The following is a 13,258-nucleotide window of genomic DNA, read 5'->3' as shown; positions in this document are numbered from 1 at the left end:
TTGGGCCTTTGGAATGTAAAACATTGCTTCCAGAGAGCGTTGCACAGACTGTGGTTCATCTAGGACATGGCATCCTGCATTCTTGGCAAAGGATGGGAAAGCATCAGAAATTCTGGGTCTTCTACTATCAGACACTGCAGCGAGCCAGCCTGTCAGTTTCAATCATTTCAGCATTTACCGGAGGGTAAATTTTGCTATGTTGGCATGTAGCATTCACACTTCTCTAGTCAACTTTAAAGCTAGCACTTGGAAGTGGTGATTCCTGCTGGTAAGTCAATTGTTCACTAATAAAATGGACACTAAAAATGGATTCCACCATGAGGTTACTGGTACAAGCACCAGAGGTTAGAACAACAGTGGGTAACCTGTGGCCCATGAGCCCATTGGGGCTCTGTGTGTGGCCAGTGAGACATTTTGTTGTCTGAGTGCAGGGTTGCCAGATTGTGCTGGCTTCTGTCTGTGTCATTTTTTTCCTACTGGTATTGCAAAAGTGACATGCACATAAAGCAACTGGACTCATGGCTACACCCTGAAAATCAGCCTTCAGTGCTTCCTATTGAGCACCCAAAAACTGGTGAACTCTGCTAAATTAGTAGACCCTTTAGAACAAATCTTTACTTTTGCTTCTTGATTATAATGTAGGACATGTAACATAGACCACAAATGCCTTTGTTTAACTGGTCACATGATCTCTAAACCTTCAAACAGTTTAGTACTTTTCAGATTTGGGCCTGTGACCGGGTGTCTGACTCACACTGGCCAAAGAAGGGTTAAATTCAGCCCTAGGAGCAGACTGGGGCTGTGGAGCAAGCAACTGTGGCATGTATCAGTCAGTTAAAGCATGACTGAGGGATGTATAAATGAGGGCTCCCGGGGTGGAGGAGGGAATCTCTCACTCTTGCTCCAGCTGTGGAGTAGAAGGTACCTGGCTGGCAGGGAAGCTGTAGCGACTTCCTGACACAGAGTAGAGCTGGGAAAAAGCAGGCCAGGTTGGGGAGCTTTGGCTAGGCAAACTCCCAGATTGAGGCTTGCTCTCAAGGCCTGAGGCTACTAGAGCTGCGTGGAGGCAGCCAGGGAAGGTAAAGGCAGCAGGTCCACATCCCCTTGCCTATGATGAGTGGCCATCTCAGATTGCAGTTTTCCCCTGAGGTAAATGGCTAGATGATGATTAGCAATAGGGTCACTGAGGTAAGGAGGATGTAGGGGAATTGAGGGTTCCCTGGGAGAGAGGACCCCAGAGTGTGGGGACACTGTGGCAGGGCCATACCCAGAGGGGAGGGTGCCATGGTCTGGGAGGGATGCGGGTCCCAATATAAGATGGCAGAACCATTAACCCAGACAGATGGTAGTAGGTAAGACATTAGCCCAGTGGTCCCAAAACTTTCAGGGCTGCTGGGTACCTGGGGGTGGGGCTGCTCATGCGCCGGGCATCCGGGAGTGGGGCCATTCATGCGCCGGGCGTCTGGGGGCAGGGCCGTGCATGAGCTGCACGCCCAGGGGTGGGGCCGCCACGCGCCACGCTCACCGCACGCCCAGGGTGGGCATCGCACATGTGCTGTGCACCCGGGGCAGGGCTGCCCACGCGCCGCACACCCAGAGCTGGCATCGCGCATGTGCCACGTGCCCGGGGCAGGGCCGCCCATGCGCCGCACACCCAGGGCAGGCACCGCGCATGCTACATGCCGGGGGTGGGGCCGCCTCAGATCATTTGGCGGGCGCACATAAATACCCTGGCAGGCGCCATGACACCCGCGGGCACCATGTTGGGGACCACTGCACTAGCCAGAGGGGGCCACTCCAGGGTGAAATGAGCTAATTCCCAAATGACCAGCAGGAGGCGCTACAGCGGTGAGTCGCACTGCGTTACAGGCCCATAATATAGAGTACTCCAATAGAATTTCTCTAATCCTTACTTCACTAACCTGCATACAGTACAGCTTGCCCCAGGAATGGCTGTCTCTCACTGTACCCTTTTAGCAAAGATTTAAAAAGCAGATGCTATAGAGATGTCTCATGTGGCTACAGTTTCGCTATTTTCACCAAACACACTACAGTACATTTGTTAGCGTATCTTGGAGCATTAGTATAAATCATTAAAACTAAAACACAAAATACTGTATTCATAAAACTTGATAACATGAGAATAAATGAGGATGTTATTTGTGGTATTGTAGCACCCAGTGCCTCCGGATGTGATCAAGGCCCCACTGGTCTGGGCGCCGTACAAACACCTAGTCAGACGGCCTCGGTTTATAATCAGAATAGATGACATAAACAAGAAATATGTGGGGAAACTGAATCCTAGAGGTGAAGAATTTGTCCATGGTCACTGAGAGGAGTAGTTATATACCATCTGAGTCACCAGCCAGCAATTCAGCCATTAGACCCTGCCACTTCCTTAATGTGCATCTATTGATGTGAGAGCCTGTATAGAGCAGAATGCCAGTTGGAATTGCACTAAAATGGTGTTACATGTGTGGAACTTCTAAACTTTTCAGTCATATGTAGAATGAGACCCTCCTGAATGAACAATCCCATGAATATGGCAGGAAATGAAATACCAATAAAAGTGCTGAGTGTTAACCACATGCATTAAGACCATAGTGTGATACCATGACTCAAAGTGATTAGCACTTGACTCCATGAACAGATCTATTGACCACAATGGAACTATCTTGGTGCTTAGTTTAATTTCACAGGAGTAAGGGTATCAGATTCTGGCCCTAATTGTGTATATGAAGAGGACGTTAATGCTACATTACCTTTAACTTAGGGCTATCAAAGCTCTTTATGAACAACTTAACAAAGCTTCAACATTCCTGTGAGGTCTAGGATGTAGATGTTATACCCATTTTACAGATCGATAAACTGGGCTGCCAAGAAGTTAATGAGCTCTCCTTTGGAAGTGTTGGTGCTAAATACATCTGAAAACTAGACCACAAATGACTTGCAAGATGACACAATAAATCAAAAGCAGAGTAGGAAATGGAACATAGTTAATCCGCATGCTTTGGGGATTCATTGCACTAATCTCCTTTTCTGTATAATTCCTTGATGGAAAAATGTTAATGAAAATAACTCATTAACACATGCACTGCTATAGTCTTAAATTTGTAGCTTCCTAAAGTGGTAGAAATTTCATTGCTTAGGCCCTCAAAAATAGAGGAAATTATACTGTGAGGATCAGCTGTGGTTGGCAAAGGGGATGGAGTTGGATAGTTCTGGTTTTGTCTCTAAATTCTGAGACTCCAAATCACGCCGGCAGAAATGTTACACCTGCCCAGCACATACAGAAATAATTAAGTAGCTTAGGAAAGGAAGCGTTTCACGTGCTAAACCAATTCTTCTTCAGTATTTAACCAGTGTGGAAAATTGACAACAAATTGACTCTGACAGGATTAAAGGGCCCTAGAGTGAATGATTTCATGGACTCTCAAGAGTCACCTGCTGCCTCTGTAACATTCCCCCAGCACTCCTGCCTCTGTCAGTGTGCCTGCTGAGATGAGTTGCATGGAACTTGCTTTCTCATGTGAAGCTGCAGGAAACCAACTTGGCAAAATGAATAATTATTGCATAAGGCTTGCAGGACACACGGTGCAAAAGCCTGCTCCAGAGCATAGTTCAACAGCATAATGGTTGATAACGCTAATGCTCAGTTGTAGCCTAGTACACGATAGACAGCATTATAGCTCTGCTCCTGCATGAGAGTGAAACAATAAAGAGTGGCTAAAGCAAAGGGATGCCTGCAGAGTTGTGCTTTATTATACCTGCATTGCTAACAGACCTAATATTTATCTTTCTGCCGGTATGTCAGGGTACCAGTGATCCATAGCTAACATTGTGCAAATAATACAGTCTGGCTGTGTGCCCGAGGGATATCTAATGGCTCTCTGAGAAAAAACTCCCTGTGCTGGTATTCAAACTGGTGCTTCAGGCTTCTGTGACTGGTTCTCCAAGATCTCCCTACCTGGGGCTCGCTTTTGACTCTCTGGTACACTACTGACACCCACCTCCCAATCAGTTATGCATTCTTCAACCTGCAATAGAGCAATCATAGAATCATAGAATAATAGGACTGGAAGGGACCTCAAGAGGTCATCGAGTCCAGCCCCCCGCCCTCAAGGCAGGACCACTCTCCGTCTACACCATCCCTGACAGATGTCTATCTAACCTGTTCTTAAATATCTCCAGAGAGGGAGATTCCACCACCTCCCTTGGCAATTTATTCCAATATTTGACCACCCTGACAGTTAGGAATTTTTTCCTAATGTCCAATCTAAACCTCCCCTGCTGCACTTTAAGCCCATTACTCCTTGTCCTGTCCTCAGAAACCAAGAGGAACAAATTTTCTCCTTCCTCCTTGTGACACCCTTTTAGATATTTGAAAACCGCTATCATGTCCCCCCTTAATCTTCTTTTTTCCAAACTAAACAAGCCCAGTTCATGAAGCCTGGCTTCATAGGTCATGTTCTCTAAACCTTTAATCATTCTTGTCGCTCTTCTCTGTACCCTTTCCAATTTCTCCACATCTTTCTTGAAGTGTGGCGCCCAGAACTGGACACAGTACTCCAGCTGAGGCCTAACTAGTGCAGAGTAGAGCGGCAGAATGACTTCACGAGTTTTGCTTACAACACACCTGTTAATACAACCTAAAATCATATTTGCTTTTTTTGCCACAGCATCACACTGTTGACTCATATTCAACTTGTGGTCCACTATGACCCCTAGATCCCTTTCCGCCATGCTCCTTCCTAGACAGTCGCTTCCCATCTTGTATGTATGGAACTGATTGTTCCTTCCTAAGTGGAGCACTTTGCATTTCTCTTTATTAAACCTCATCCTGTTTACCTCTGACCATTTCTCTAACTTGCTAAGGTCATTTTGAATTATGTCCCTATCCTCCAAAGAAGTTGCAACCCCACCCAGTTTGGTATCATCTGCAAACTTAATAAGCGTACTCTCTATCCCAATATCTACATCATTGATGAAGATATTGAACAGTACGGGTCCCAAAACAGACCCTTGAGGAACTCCACTTGCTATCCCTTTCCAGCAGGATTTAGAACCGTTAACAACAACTCTCTGACTACAGTTATCCAGCCAATTATGCACCCATCTTATCGTGGCCCTATCTAAGTTATATTTGCCTAGTTTATCAATAAGAATATCATGCGAGACCGTATCAAATGCCTTACTAAAGTCTAGGTATATGACATCCACCGCTTCTCCCTTATCCACAAGGCTCGTTATCTTATCAAAGAAAGCTATCAGATTAGTTTGGCATGACTTGTTCTTCATAAACCCATGCTGGCTATTCCCTATCACTTTATTACCTTCCAAGTGTTTGCATATGATTTCCTTAATTACCTGCTCCATTATCTTCCCTGGGACAGACGTTAAACTGACCGGTCTGTAGTTTCCTGGGTTGTTCTTATTCCCCTTTTTATAGATGGGTACAATATTTGCCCTTTTCCAGTCTTCTGGAATCTCCCCTGTCTGCCATGATTTTTCAAAGATCATAGCTAAAGGCTCAGATACCTCCTCTATCAGCTCCTTGAGTATCCTGGGATGCATTTCATCAGGACCTGGTGACTTGCTGACATCTAACTTTCCTAAGTGATTTTTAACTTGTTCTTTGTGTATCCTATCTTCTAAACTTACCCTCTCTCTGCTTGTATTCACTACGTTAGGCACTCTTCCAGACTTCTCGGTGAAGACCGAAACAAAGAAGTCATTGAGCATCTCCGCCATTTCCAAGTTTCCTGTTACTGCTTCTCCCTCCTCACTAAGCAGTGGGCCTACCCTGTCCTTGGTCTTCCTCTTGCTTTTAATGTATTTATAAAAGGTCTTCTTGTTTCCCTTTATGCCTGTAGCTAGTTTGATCTCATTTTGTGCCTTTACCTTTCTAATCTTGCCCCTGCAAAATACAGCAAAAAAGCAAGGATTAGTTGTAATTGTGGCTGGCATGTGTCTCTGAAGGATAAACAACATTAGTAACTGTGCTGAGAAAATAACTTTTTCATTAATGGATGTCAAATTGCTTTACAAACATTTATTAATGAAGTCCCACCAATACAGCCTAGCAAGGCAGATATTTTTATTCCCATTTTTCACATGTGGAAAATGACATGCAGGTATAAGCCCATGTCTCTAATTATTCCTTCAGTAGATGTACTATAACCAGTGTTCCCTGTAAGTTGAGCGCTTGGATGGCTGCCCAGGAGATATTCAAGTGTTGTCCAGTTGATTAGCAGAGTACCCACAGCCTCCAACAGCCGGCAGCATGTGTTTCTATTGGTGGTGCACATTTGCACATACTTTGGTGCACATAATAACATTTATTCTGCACATGGATGGAAAAAATTAGAGGGAGCATTGACTGTAACCTCTCTCAAAATGACAAAATAGTCTCCACTACTTGATCTTGGTAGGGGGGTCTCACTATTCATATGGTCACGTTATTATTCAGGATTCAAACATTGGAATAATTTAAATTAATTAATAATATAGATTCATTATTCATAATGGATATTTATGGGAAGAAAGTTGAACTCAGAATTTTTCAAAGAACTATGTAGTCCTTTTCAGTTACTTGTACTTACAAACATGTAATATACCAAGTGAAATTTCCAACTGACATTTTAATTATTGTTGATTTCTACAAATATATAGCCCTTATCACTCTTCCGAAAAGGAACAGTGGCAGGTTAGAAACCTGTGAAGAACACATTCCTTTTATCATTATTATTGAAGCTACAGTTGAGAAGTCATTTAACACCTTGAAACTTTGCTGCACTTTCACATATCAGAATGAAAAGTGGACAAAGCATGAGCAGATTTTGCTCTGAAAATGGAGTTATTTGAATTTATTTTTTCTCGCTCTCTACAAAAACAAAGGACAAATCAGAGAGTACATCCAAAATTGTCATGTACCATAGAGTCTGGGAAAAACCTAAATGAGGAGCTAATTACAGAAGGCCCAGATAAGCCTTGGCTTTTTGAAATTAGTTTGACAATAAGGCTCTTTCAGCTAGAGGAAACATTTGTTTTAGTGAATTTTTAAAAAAAGCTGTTCCTTTTGTAGCTATTCTATTGAATTAGGTGTTTGTTCTTTTTAAGAATGACTGGTGTAGAGGAATATTAGCTTTTTCAGGTTTTTTTTTTAAGAGAAAGACTTGGAGAGTGAAATAATCATAAGAAAACAGTAAGTGGCTTTGAACAATGCTGGTAGCAGCCACAATAAACAGGGATCTTTTGGGAAGCAAGGATCCTGTATCCTTTGTACAGCTGCTCTAAAAAAAAGCTACGTAGATATAAATGTAGTCGGTTTGGGGAAGGTCTATGTGTGTGCTGGACTCCAGGCTTGGATTTTATGATCCTTTTCTCATTGTTGGATCATCCCTCAATGATGTGGGTTTTGCTCAGCAAGGCAAATTGTCAGCGTACTCCACTTTCCCCAGAAATCAGATGGAACCCAAATCTCAGATGGTGATAGTAGTAATGGTGACTGAAATAAGTTGTGGCATTAATTGAGATTTCCCCATTGGAAACACCAATAATTAAATGCAAAAAGCCCTTTGATAACGCAGGGTTGCCTCTTGCCCCTCCAGTGTTGAGTTCAGCAAAACTCAAGAGACGGTATAGTTGGGCGGCTATCCTGCTCTGGTTGGAAGGGGTAAAAGCAGGCTGGAGCGGGAGCCTGCACAGAACCCTGGCCAATCAGGGAGAGGCTTATAAGGAGCCACTAAGAGGACAGCTTGTTGGGGCACCAGGGGTTATAAGGAGCTGCTCAGCAAAGCAGGGTACGTCTACACTAAAACGTTAGTTCGAACTAACTTAGTTCGAATTAGTTAATTCGAACTAAGCTAATTCGAACTAACGTGTCTAGAACTAAAAACTAGTTCGAATTAGCGTTTTGCTAATTCGAACTAGCGCGTCCACATTGATTGGACCCTGAACAGGGCTTAAGGATGGCCGGAAGCAGTGCCGGCAGAGCATCAGAGGAGGACTTAGAGCGTGGAGATGCTGTCTCAGGCTAGCCGAGGGCTGCGCTTAAAGGGTCCCGACCCCCACCCCAGACAGACAGTTCTCAGGGGTGCCCCGCTTGCAAAGCAGTCCTGGCTTGGAGTGCCCGGAGTACCCACACTGGGCACATCACAGCACTCGGCCATCAGCCCGGCTGCACTTGCCGCAGGCTGCCATCTGGAGAGAGGGAGTAATCGGGGGGCTGCAGGAGAGCTTCCACCCCCAGAAGCCCACAGAGCCACCCCGGTCCTCCCCATCGGGGGCTTGTACCCCATTCCTCCCTCACCTCCTTCCACTTACCCTTCCCTAGCCCCCCTTCTTATTGATGTACAAAATAAAGATAACGTTTCTTCCAAAATTGACTCTGTCTTTATTGAACAAAACTGGGGGAGACTGGGAAAAGGAGGTGGGAGAGGGGAAGAGAAAGGCTGGGAGAGGGGAGGGCAACTAACATGATCAGGGGTTGGGAACAGGTCCCAGTGAAGAGAGGCTACAGAGACTGGGATTGTTCAGCTTAGAAAAGAGGAGATGGAGCGGGGACAGGAAAGAGGTCTCTAAAAGCAGGGGTTGGGTGGAGAGGGTGCATTCAGAAAAGTTCTTCATGAGTTCCCATAAAGAAGGACTAGAGGACACCAAAGAAAAGGAATGGGTAGCAGGCTTCAAACTAGTAAGAGAAAGTTGTTGTTCTTGAGAAAGCAAAGAGTTAACCTGTGGAACTCCTTGCTGCAGGAGGCTGTGAAGGCTACAACTAGAACAGAGTTGAAAGGGAAGTGAGATCAAGTGATGGAGGTTGGGTCCATGGAGTAGTCTTAGCCAGGGGGTACGAGTGGTGTCCCTGCCCAAAGTTTGTGGAAGGCTGGAGAGGGATGGCACGAGACAAATGGCTTGGTCACTGTCTTCGGTCCATCCCCTCCAGGGTCCCTAGGGTTGGCCGCTGTCAGCAGACAGGCTACTGGGCTAGATGGACCTTTGGTCTGACCCAGGACGGCCATTGTAAGCTCAGGGCTCAGGGTCGGGGGTCTCAGTGGACCCCCTTGATTTTCATGCACACCTGCTCCTGGGTGGCCAGGCTGGCAGCTCTCCTGCCCTAGCCGGCCACTTTCCTGTGCCTAGTGCGGAGATCGTGGACGAGGTCCACGATGTCCGCACTAGCCCAGGAAGGTGCCCGCCTCTTGCGGTCCAGGGCAAGCTCCCGGGAGCCGCCAGCCTGGTCCCGGGAAGAGGGGGTGGGCTGGGGGACATCGGGTGGGTGGTTCTGTGCCATCCCAGGTGCAGGGTCTGCTGGCTGGGTGCTGGCAGGCTTGCACCTGGCACGGGCACCGTAGCCAGCCCGTGCCCCTTTAAGGGGTCCGGGACCGGGAGGGGGGCATAGAGTTTCCCTGGTGTTGGCCAGAGTGGCCACCAGGGAAACCTGGGGAGGGCTAGCCTCCCACTAGTTCGAATTAAGGGGCTACACACCCCTTAATTCGAACTAGTAAGTTCAAACTAGGCTTAATCCTCGTAAAATGAGGTTTTCCTAGTTCGAACTAAGCGCTCCGCTAGTTCGATTCAAATTCGAACTAGCGGAGCGCTAGTGTAGCGGCTATGAATGTTAGTTTGAACTAACATTGTAGTGTAGACATACCCGCAGTGGGCAGCACCAGGAAGAGTGCAGGGTAGGGTCCCAGAGAGGCACTTAGGATAGAACATGGGTGAAGCAGAACAAGAGAGGTCCAGCTTGATACCTGCCAGGCTGCAGGCCTTGGTATAAGGGCCAGGAGGATGCAAGGGTCACAGGGGAAGTGGCACAGGGAACAAGAGGCAGTAGAGGGGGAGAGAAGGCAGGTAGGACAAGGCTGCTCCCAGAGGGTCCCTGGGCTGGGACCCAGAGTAGTGAGTGGGCCTGGGTCCCCCCCTTTCACTTTGCACCATACCTAGCCATAGTGAGGAGTGGCCTTTATGGACTCTGGCTTGCCCCTGAGGTGAGGGGCTAAACTGAGGCTGCAGTTGGCCATGGTAACAAGCGGGAGACTGAGGACTGCTGATATCCTTGGAAGTGGGGTGAGAAACTAGTGTGTGGGCACAGCTGGAGGCCAGTGTCCTAAAGAGGATGCCATGGTCCTAGGAGCAACATGGTACCAGACCAGAGAGTGGGGAGAATGATGATGGGCGAGGGACTGGCCAGAAGAGGGTACCCTGCTGAGGACGGAGATAAATCCCGAGTGACCAGCAGGCGGTGCCATGGCAGTGTGTCATGGCCTGCTACAGTTGAAAAACCAAGAAACACAGAGTTAATGTGAATGCCCCTGAAACCTGAGCTCTGCCCTGCTGGAGCTGGCAATAGCCATTGGGAATTACCTGCATGCACTCCAGCTGCATTACCCTTGGGTGTAACTGTATGGACTGGCAGAGGAACTCTGCCTCTCTGGTACTGGTGTGGTGATCTGGCGGCTGGTTTGATCTCTGTCAATGTTTTCCTGGCTCACAAATCATCTGTCTCTCCTCAGCACCAGAGGTTTTTTTGTTGGTATTCCCTTTGTCAAATGGCCATAAATTTGGCTCGCAGATTGCACCCCCATTAGGTGCACCAAATTTCAAGGTAATTGGACTTACTGTATGAATTTTAGGACAGTTGAACTTTAAACAGATGGCTAGACTTATCCTCAGCTATAGAGCCGAGTTGTTCTCCAGTCTAATATTACTTGGAACAGCCAAATCAACACTATAACAAGGTCTATGCCTGACCTTTAGTCAACAGGAAAGAGCTTGGCTTGCAGCCATATTTTACTGCAATTCCTCTTTTCTGTGTATTACAACATATCCTCATTATACAACTAAATATATGGCCCTTTTCCTCTCCCCCGGGTTAATCCTGTCCAATGGCCACAAAGATGCTTGGTTACTGATTAATCATGGCAACCTGTCATCTGATAATTATTTCTTTTAGTGGGCTATTAGCGTCCCGGAAATGCTCAGCCACATGTTCTCCTCAGGCACAGGAGAGAACAGATGTAATCACAGCATGATTTTAAATCGCAATCAATGCATTTATGAAGGTTTAAAACTGGCCATGGAGTAATACATCTTGACATAGTACCAGGGAAATGCAGTAGCCCTTTATCTTTTGCATTTCAATGAGGGCCTCAATGCACCTCATTTAATATGAAAGTGATGCTAACTCACTTGTCAAGTCACAGGAGCAGGGCCCAACAGGGTTGTGGATTCTCTTCAAGACAGAATCAATTAGGGATAGATAGTTGCTTTTATTAATCTCACTACATCACTGCTATTACAGGCTTAATACTGCCAGATGGTTACACAGCTACTGCAAAGTAATACGCCAGTAAGCATAGGCAGAGCAATGTACAAAAGAATAACGGGCACTTGGAAATGCTTACGTCCCTTCAGTGTGTGGGGAGTCCTGTTCCAGTCACCTCGCACCCAGCCCAGTGGGCGTGGCTCCAGCTAGGGGCATCCTTCGAGGTCTAGGTTCCTGTTGAGACTTAGTGGGCACCGGACTGTTTACCGGGTGTGCACGTACTTGGCTCCACGCCATTCTTATCACTCGTATGAGCTGAGACCGAGGTCAAACTTGTTTACCGCTTAGTAGTTCCCCAGCTCAAGGCATGGGTTAGAGCTGATGAAGCCCAGCTGCTGTTTGGGATTGCAGGGTCCCAGGCCATGCTAAGCTGGGTACAGCAGGGATGGAAACTTCCATCTCAGGCCTGCTAAGCTGCAGGACCCACATATAACTTTCATGTGACAACACTATAAGAAAAAAAAGGATAATGATGCTGGATGGAATAATGTCACTAAAGGAGGCTGATGACAGAAAATGAAGAAGGGGGAAAAGAAAGCATATCCCATGCTCTGTTTGTAGGGTCAGTGGGAGGAAGGGTGAGAAGGAAGGGGAAGGATATGTCACAAGAGAACTAGAAAGTTTCACTTATTGGTAGTCACTTCTGTCATGTTGTAGCACACAGTATGTGCTAGTAAACTAATCAAAACTGCAGAGGAAATAATAAATAAACATGTCTTGTTTGATGTATATATTCTTTCTCTCTGAGCTCTATTTCCAGTGAATATGTGTATCTTCTTATAAATATTTCTGAAAGTTTGTTTGTATGTTTTTATGTTTGTATGTTTGTCCTGAAAGATCTCCGAAACGGTAAGAGCTAGAAACACCAAATTTTTCACGGTTACTACTGATATCCTAACTTAAATAACTGGATTGGTTATATCTTGAAATCAGTTCCCCCGGTTCCCCGAGAGCCCCAATTGGGCCCACTGATAATTAGCTTTTAGTAGTGCCTGATCATAGAAACACAACATTTTCCACAGATATTTCTGATTTCCTTACTTAAATCACTGGATTGGTTATATCTCGAAAATTGGTTCCCCCACAGCCCCAATTGGGCCCACTGATAATTAGCTTTTAGTAGTGCCTAATCATAGGCATTTGCTGGACTCTTCTGTTAAGTGTGTCACACAACTGCAACTACGAGATCCTAGTAGATAAAGCATGTGGGCACCTGCAGCACCATCAACGGAAAGCCCATGGGGGAGAGGCTGCAGTGGGGCAGAGAATCAGCAACTTCCCCTATACTAGGGAACCAGCAGGTCTCCAGGACAGAACCAAATGTGTCTGCTGCTGGCTGGGGTCTAGTCTTGCTAATTGTGGCCGGGAGAAGCCTCCAGCTATCACAGCCTCTCAACATCTTACGTAGCCGGCCTCCAACTGAACCCCTTCTGGAAATTAAAATTGCTTCCCTCCCCCTACACCCAAACAAGCCATCCCACCACTTGCCCTCCTTTGGGCTGAATGCATTCTCCTGGCAGGGCTGTGTGCGTTCTCAGCAAGGGCATTATGCACTTTGCAGGATTCAGCTCACAGTACAAAGAGGATGTGAGTGGGAGGACAAAGCTTTGAGCACCATGGAGCCTGAGGAGGACATGGTACACTCAGAACAGCCTATTCTCATTAGAACAGGTACATTCAGGTGCTGCATGTTCTGATCATCTAGATATCACTCATTGCACCTGGTCTGAAGGTCTTTTGTTTTGTCTGATCAATGCAACGGATCCAGCTGCCTCTGGGAAGTCAATTCAGGTTGCCCCATGGAGCATGCACTGAAGGCACTTAGGGAGTGGCTACTTGGGGAGCAGTGATTTGCTGCTGCCGCAGAGCCCAGAAGACATCCCCTCCATTTCTCAGGGCTTCTGGCAAGGAGGCTGCAGGCATTGGTTTTCATAG

This window comes from Pelodiscus sinensis, chromosome 3 (assembly GCF_052426305.1).
Source record: "Pelodiscus sinensis isolate ZL-2025 chromosome 3, ASM5242630v1, whole genome shotgun sequence".
NCBI classification, from domain to species: Eukaryota; Metazoa; Chordata; order Testudines; family Trionychidae; genus Pelodiscus; species Pelodiscus sinensis.
The sequence above is the reverse complement of the archived record's forward strand: the minus strand, read 5'-3'. Positions refer to the sequence as shown.